Here is an 8,232-nt window from a genome sequence, read left to right on the forward strand (position 1 = left end):
GGTCAGAAAGCAGAAAAAAAAAAAAAAAACATTCAAGGCAGAGACGAAAAGCCAGGCTGATTTAGGAGAAGGCCAAGGGGAGAATGAAATATATAGGTGAAAGAGTAGGCTGTGAGAGAAAGAAAGATAAAACTTCTGTCCTCAGTCACCTCTCACACTCAAAGCTTTATTGTAGCCTCTTCATTTAAGCCACCAGCAACCAGACCCCCCCACCTCCCAGCCTCTGGCCACACGTCCAATCCCTTTTCATCTCTTTAATCCCACTGGTTCTCTAGCTGGCGTTTTCTCAGGTATGTTTCAGAGAGGAGCACTCGAGTCCCTAGCAAAGAAGTCATCATTCTTTTGCAGTCCGTGTAATTTCTGCTTAGCATCTGAGCTGCCATGTTTTTCTAACTCCCCAATTCTCCCCATCAGAAACTATATTTCTAGGTTTTCAAAGACATCTTTTTCCTTCTTATAATAGCTTCTTTGACATTGCAGCTAACCAAGTTGCGTATTTGATTTCCCATGTACCTAGTACTTTTTTTTTTTTTAACATTGGCATACATTTTTTCCAGGCTTCCAACAGGGTATTTTATTTTTTCAATAATCCACGGGTTTCCTGTGGGTTATTGACTTTGTGAGTGTTAGCCTTAATTTTTCCTAATGTCTTATACCATGAGGCATACCCAAACAGGAATAGGCCTTGTTCAGACAGCATCCTGAAAAGGAACTGTTGATTTAGGCTGCTCTATCTGGACAGAAATGGGGCTGTAACCATCGGTAATGCCAAACCACTGCTTAAGAGCTCGTTCCTCCACACAGCAAAGATCTTTATTCAGCATTTTCTTTCGGTGCTGAGGACAGAATGCCCAGGGTTTTCACATGCTAAGCACAGACTCTACCACTCAGCTCTGCTCCAGCCTAAAGCCTTGTAAGGAAATAAGAAGGACTAATTGAGAAAAGGGAACTGTACTGTAGAAAGAACAATACAATACAAATGAAATCATCGGAATTCAAAGGCCAATGTTGTTAGCTTACCACTAATCCCCTCACTCACCTGACAAGACATGGCCGGAGGAAGCAAATCAATTTCTAGAACATCGAGACTCTAAGATCTAACCGTCAGAAAATAAGACCTTGTATTTTCTGCAAATCGTGATCAATCAAGTGAGGTCTGCATCCTTCCATCCACACAAGACTGCAGCTGCCATTACTAACAAATAAATAGGCTTGCTGTGGGCATAGCTCTAGACAAGGCATTTTACAGCATCTCCTCTAAGGCTGAGGGAACACTATGGAAAAGATGACAGGAAGTATGTAATAGCCGGAAGATACGGTGAAGCGGTATGAAACGCCATTCTCTAGACTCCATACAACTACGGCAATCACTAACGTACAGTTTAGCTACCTGTACCGGGTGCATATAAGACAAGCCCTATCGGTAACTCAAGGCGGGGTTGGGGGTGCTCACCCTTGAAATACTGGCTATTGATAAGACTCTGGAAGAAGGGCAGCCGCCATCCTTAGTTGTCTACCTACTGCTGAGTCCACTAGGCTCCAAGAGATAGCTCAGATCCCTAGTCACACAGACAGACCTGGTTAATCCCAGTGGATCACAAAACAGCTGTGAATGAGTCAGAGAACTTCTATGGGGTGGTAGGGAGGTGAGAGGTGAAAGTGGTCAGTGTACACTGTGTCCATGTGCAAAACTGCCTAAGAAATTAACTTTTTGTTTTGAGACAGGGTTTCTCTGTGTAGCCCTGGCTGTTCTGGAACTCACTTTGTAGACCAGGCTGGCCCCAGACTCAGAGATCCGCCTGCCTCTGCCTCCCAAGTGCTGGGATTAAAGGCGTGCGCCACCACTACTGGGCAAGAAACTAACATTTTAAGATTTATTTAGCTTACCATGTGTAAGAGTTTTGCCTGCATGTACATGTGTGCACCACCTGTGTGCCTGGTCCGTGCAGAAATCAAAAGAAGGCATCCCTAGAATGGTTGTGAACCATTATGTGTGGGGTAGGAACAGAATCCAAGGCACTGAGCCATTTCTCCAGGCCAGAATAATAATAGAAATAATAATAATAGAAATAGGCTGGAGGAAAATGACCCCATCATGGCGTGTATCCACACAGGCAAAGGTCTGACCCACAACTGACCTGAGTTCTGACAGAATGAAAGCCTTGTGACCCTTGTGGAACGACTGCCAGACCCTCTCACTCACTGTCCTCCATCTCCCACGAGACTGGCATGAGCCAGTTTCTTTTTGCTTCCCTGGTTCTGATGAGAAATGGCTGTTGTGGCCCTGTCTCTGCAAAAGACAAAACTGCTTTCATGGACAATATGTACATTCATAAAATGAAACGGTGGGGTTTTTTTGGGGGGGGTGTTTGTTTTTCAAGACAGGGTTTCTCTGTGTAGCCCTGGTTGTCCTGGAACTTGCTTTGGGGACCAGGCTGGCCTTGAACTCACAGAGATCCGCCTGCCTCTGCCTCCCGAGTGCTGGGATTAAAGGCGTGTGTCACCACCTCCTGGCTAAAAGTGTTATGTCAGTATGGAGTACAACTTTGTGTAAATGGAGATTTCATAGAATGTAAAGTCACAGAATATGATCTCCCCAAAGGCAGCCTAAAATGGCTTCCTCCAAAGAAGCGTGTCTCCCAGTTCCTTCTGTAGTCATCTGGTTCCTTCCACTTCAGTGTAGTCCTCTTCAGGATGGCAGACAGGGGTCACAGGCAGATGGCATTAGGTTGACTTATGTAAATCTAGAAATGACTTGTATCTTTATAGATGTTAGTATAATAAAAGGCTTGGCTCTACCTTGTCCCATGTGTGAACTTTACAAATCTTCATGGCTTCTATATAACCAGGTGTTAATTGTGTCCAAGGCATGACTGATTGAGGACAGAGTGATACTTTGACCAGCTCTGAGTCATCCTCCCTGATGGAGGCTGTTGCAATTTCCAAGTGAGGGTTCATTCGAGACAAGTATTCTCTGTTAGTGGAAAAATATAGAGCGACATGTATGCACTGTTACTGCTGTCATACAAAATAGTCTCGTTGCTTTAAGAGTCTTCTATGCGCTTCCTATTGGTTCCTTTCACCAACTAATCCTGGGCTAAGTGACCTTTTAGTCTCACACTCATTTAGCCTCTTCCATAAAGTCACACAGTTAGAGTCACACAGCATGTGGTCCTTTCAGACTGCCTTCCTTCACTTAGTATGCATTTCAAGTTCTGCAAATGTTTTTCCATGGTTTGGTAGCATATTTAATCCTAGTGCTAAAACAGTCCATTGGCTGGCTGTTGGAGGCCACTACGTTTCCTAGTGGCTGTACCCAGGAGGACTGCATAAGAGGTTGATTGGACCACCGGCCTGGGTGCCAGGTGTTTGTAAGGGTCTAACTAGCAAGTCTTTCGCTCCACCCCTTGGCACTGTTATAAACTGACCTTTGGAATAAAGTTCTGGGCCGGTGGATAAGGATCCACGCCCACTCGAGTCTATCCTGTGTTTTCTCTCTGTTTCTCTCCCTCTCTATTTCTAACCAAGTCTCTTATCCCTCATTCCTCAAGAGTTCCTGGGGTAAATAAGTGTGGGGGCTGGTCCTCTACATCTGGATTTTGTTTATTCATTTACAAACTAAAGGGCATCTTGGTTGCTTCCAAGTTTTGGCAGTTACGAAAAACACTACCTTACAATGCTGGGTCTGGTGGTCCCAGCCTTTAATCCCAGCACTATAGAGGTGGAAACAGAAGGAGCAGGGTTTACAGCCATCTTCAGCTACAGAAAGAGCTCAAGACAGCCTGGAATGTACATGATTCCCTGTGTCACACAACAAGGAAGGCGCAGTGCTCTAAACATACGGTTTTTGTGTGGACATACTTTTTCAATTCATTTGGGTAAATATCAAAGACCATGATTATTAAGTTATATGGCAAGACAGTATGGTGATACTTTATTTGTGCTGAAATGTGATTTTATTTGTATGTTAATAAAGTTGCCTGGGGGTCAGAGCTAAAAGCAAGCCATTTAGCAGAAGTCCGGAGGTGGTGGCACACGCCCTTAATCCAATCACCTGGCAGGCAGAGTCTCTGTGTGTTCAAGCAGTGACCCGAGCCTTTAATCTCAGTATGAACTATAGAGACCTGGAGGTCTGTATAGACAGGCAGTGACAAGGAAATCATGTGGTTGGGTTTAGAGCCAATGAAAAGGTAGAACAGAAAGGCAATAAAAAGACAGGTCACACAGGAGAAGGTCTCTCTCTCTCAGGGGAAGGACAGCAGTGACTGGTAAGCTAAAGGCTATTCACTAGTGCTCTGACCTCTTGGGCTTTTAACTCTGTATTTGGCTCTGCGTTTCTTATTTAATAAGACCATTTAGAATTACATCTACAGGACAGTGCTGAGTTTTATAGCAAACCAAAGGAGGCAAGTGTAAGAGATAGCTTAGTACCCTGGGAGCTCCATTTGGTTTCATTAGACACACCCGCTCACTTGTCCCATTGCCCTTGGCAGCCCAAGTTCTTCACCTGCACATAGTATGCACCCACAGCCCTATCCAAACAAGGGATCTAGTACCCTCAGAACTCAACCCTGACTCCTGCATCAGACAGCATACACTCCTGTCTCTCAACAATGGCATAAGTTTTCCGCCCCCGGGCAACAATCAAATTTGGACAGTTTCTATTCAAGCATATCTAAGTATAGAGAATAGAAGGGTCAATCCAGTCTGAACTGGTTTTGGGTTCATGAAAAGCAAAACTGAGACTTCTAGTAATATTTTAAGGAGAATCCACTATTTACTATCTTATACCTATGTATAATGGGGTGTGCATATAATCGAAACAGGATGCATTTTGGGAAGGGACATACACAGTAGAAAAATGATTATAGACCCTAATCTATCATTCAAAATAGTCACCCAAACTATGTTCTTTAGTAACCAACTCTTCCTTCTCTTGAGCCCCATAAAAGGAAGCCCTGAACAATAATTGGGGCCCTTGGGTCTCCTCACCCATGTGGCCTGATGTCAACCTTTCTAAAATTTATTTTTAACTTTATGTGTATAAGTGTTTTGCCTGCATTTATGTATGTGCATCACACGCATACAGTGTGCCCTTGGAGGCCAGAAGAGGGTATCAGATTCCCTGAAACTGGAGTTAAAACAGCTGTGAGCTGCTACCTTGTGGGTACTGGGAACCAAACTCAGGTCCTCTGCATGAGCACTATGTACTCAACTGCTGAGTCACCCCCCACCCTTTTTTGTTTTCTTCAGAAAGGATCTCCTGTAGCCCAGCTTGGTCTGGAATTTATTCTGGAGTTAAAACTAACCTTGAACTCCTTCCTAGTCTCTTCAAGGCCTGTTGAACACTGGGATTATAGGCATGCACTATCTACTATCATTTTTCTAGAAAATATTTTAGATAATATACTGCTTTTTCTTGTTCTGGATACTGTAGGGAAAAGGGGCTGGCTAGAGAAACCCACCCTGACCCTGGGGCCCAGAATTAGGGTAAGATGGCTCAGATAAAGCCAATGAAAGAAACACAGTTTAGCTCAGATCAGAGCCATCTCTGCCCCTGTCCAACTGACTTGTGAAATCAACCAATCACAGAGCAGGATAGCAGAATCCTGGCCCTAGGGCCCAGGACCAGGGAAAGAAACACAGCCTGTGTTTGGGACCTGGACCAGAGAAATGAACCAAGGAAACATGCCCTGACTCTGAAACTAGTACCAAAGAAACACTCTTGTCCTCTAGAATCAGAGTCAGTGAATGAAATGTGCCCTGGCCTTAGAGGTAGAGACAGAAAGTTAAGTAAGGCCAGTGAGAGAAACACAGTTTAGCTCAGATCAGAGCCATCTCTGCCCCTGTCCAACTGACTTGTGAAAACAACCAATCACAGAGCAGGACAGTAGAATCCTGGCCCTAGGGCCCAGGACCAGGGAAAGAAACACAGCCTGTGTTTGGGACCTGAGCCAGAGAAGTGAACACTTTATCCCCAAACCCAGAACCCAAGAAATATGCCCTGACTCTGAGACTAGTACCAAAATAACACTCTTGGTCCCTAGAATCAGAGTCAGTGAAAGAAATGTGCCCTGGCCTTAGAGGTAGTGTCAAAAAGCCAAGAAAGGCCAGTGAGAGAAACACAGTTTGGCCCTGAAATCAGGGCCATCTCTGCCCCTTGCTCACAAAACTGGCCAATCACTGGGCAGAAAATAAACTAACCAATCACAGTTGACTCCGCCCCATAGACATCCTATATAAACCACCCTGCCGGGTCAGTTGTGAGCTGTTCTCTCCACCCTGGTAGAGGCAGTTACTCTCTTGGTCTCCTCCTTCCCAAATAAACCTCTTTCTCAAAAGAGTATTGGGTGAAGACCTTCATTGACAGCTGAACAGAAGAACCTTGTTGGGACATCCCATAGTGGACTGAGCAAGGGGGAGCTGAACAGAAGAACCTTGCTGGGACGCCCCATAGTGGACTGAGCAAGAAAGAGCTGGTAACACTGAGCCAGAGATTGTGGCTCTCCAGGAGAGGAGCAGGATTGCTGTGTCCTGCGGGGAAACCATCCCCCATCATACCAGGTATATCCTGACCTTCCCGAAGAGTCAGGATACCCTTCCTTGCTGAAGCAGTTCCAGGCCTGACTCTCCTGAGAAGTCAGAAAACCTTCCTTTCCAAGGTTGGGCTGTTTCTTTACAGTCTCAGCCATCAGAGCTGTGCTAAACAGCTCCAGGTGTCCGGGACACCTTCAGGGCAGAGCTCTTGTCCTACGTAGCTCCGAGTTGTCCGGGATACCTCGCCTCTGGGGCTGAACTGTCTCCAGTTCAGCCATCAGAGCTGTGCTAAACAGCTCCAGGTGTCCGGGACACCTTCAGGGCAGAGCTCTTGTCCTAAGTAGCTCTGAGGTGTCCGGGATATTTTGCCCTCTAGGACTAACTGTCTCCTCGCAGTTTCAGCCATCAATTTACTTACATTTGGTGCCGAAACCCAGGACACCAAACCCAGAGCTTTTGCAGTTTACTAACAGATACTGTGTACTGTTTTGTGGATAGTTTCTCCCATTCAATGTAAAATTTTTTGAGATTTGTCCAAGTTGTCACATCTATGAGGAATTTGTTCTTCTTTACTGTTGAATAGAATCCCACTACATGAATATTCCAGTTGGTTCATCCACTTTTTCTAGTGATGGGCATTGTTCTATTTTTAGTTTTTAGCTATTATAAATGAAGCTGCTTACCATTCTTCTGGTAAAAATTCATTTATTTCATGGGTTTTCATATGTTTGGGTATGTGTACATTACAGATTGCATGTGGAGATCAGAAGCCAGTTTATGAGGGTTGGGTCTCTCCTTCCACCATGAGGATTTCAGGGATGAAACTCTGGTCGTCAGGCTCTTTTACCCACTGAGTCATCGGGCTGAGCCATGCCATCACTCTGTGGATGTACATTTTCCTTTCTCTTCCATTTATTGTTTTCATTTGCATTTCCCTGTTTACCAGCAAGCCTGAACACATTTTATGGTAGGCATATTTCATCCTGTTTTTCTACCCATACACTTTGCTCACTTTTGATTGGGTTATTTGTCTTTTAACATTTTCAGTATTTGAAGCTCTTACTCTGGATGCTAATCATGAGTCTCTAACATGTTGTACATATCTTGTCCTTTTACTTTGTTTATATATTTTTCTTTCACAGAATTTTAAATTTTTAATTCAGTCAAATCCATAATTATTTTCTATTTACAGTTTATAGTTTATCTTCTTTAAGACCAGGGTCTTAATGTCTGAGGTATATTCTTTATATTCCTTAAGGGTATCTGAAGACTTTCCAAGGTGTTCAAGTACATAGATGGCTTAGCCTAGTATCATGACACACGTATCAATATTCCTACCACTAGGGAGCAGGGACGGGGATAAGGAGTTGAAAGACAGCCACAGTTACACAGTTCAAGACCAGACTGTGTTACATGAGACATTACCTCAAAAAACAAAACAAAACTATCTGGGGATGCAGTTCAGTTGGCACAGTGCACACCTAGAATGCACAAGGCCATCCTTTGATTCCCCAAACTGCATACAGCTGGGGCTGGGGAGTTGGTTCAGCAAGTAATGGGTGACTGCTGAGAAGCCTGACTGCCTGAGCCCCATTACTGAGTCCTCCACAGGGAAAGAAGAGAAGAGCCGACAACAGTTGTTCTTGGACCTCCATGTGTGCAAAAGAAATAAGTATCAACAACCTAAACCAAAAA

The sequence above is a fragment of the Peromyscus eremicus genome, chromosome X, assembly GCF_949786415.1.
Source record: "Peromyscus eremicus chromosome X, PerEre_H2_v1, whole genome shotgun sequence".
In the NCBI taxonomy this organism is placed as follows: domain Eukaryota; kingdom Metazoa; phylum Chordata; class Mammalia; order Rodentia; family Cricetidae; genus Peromyscus; species Peromyscus eremicus.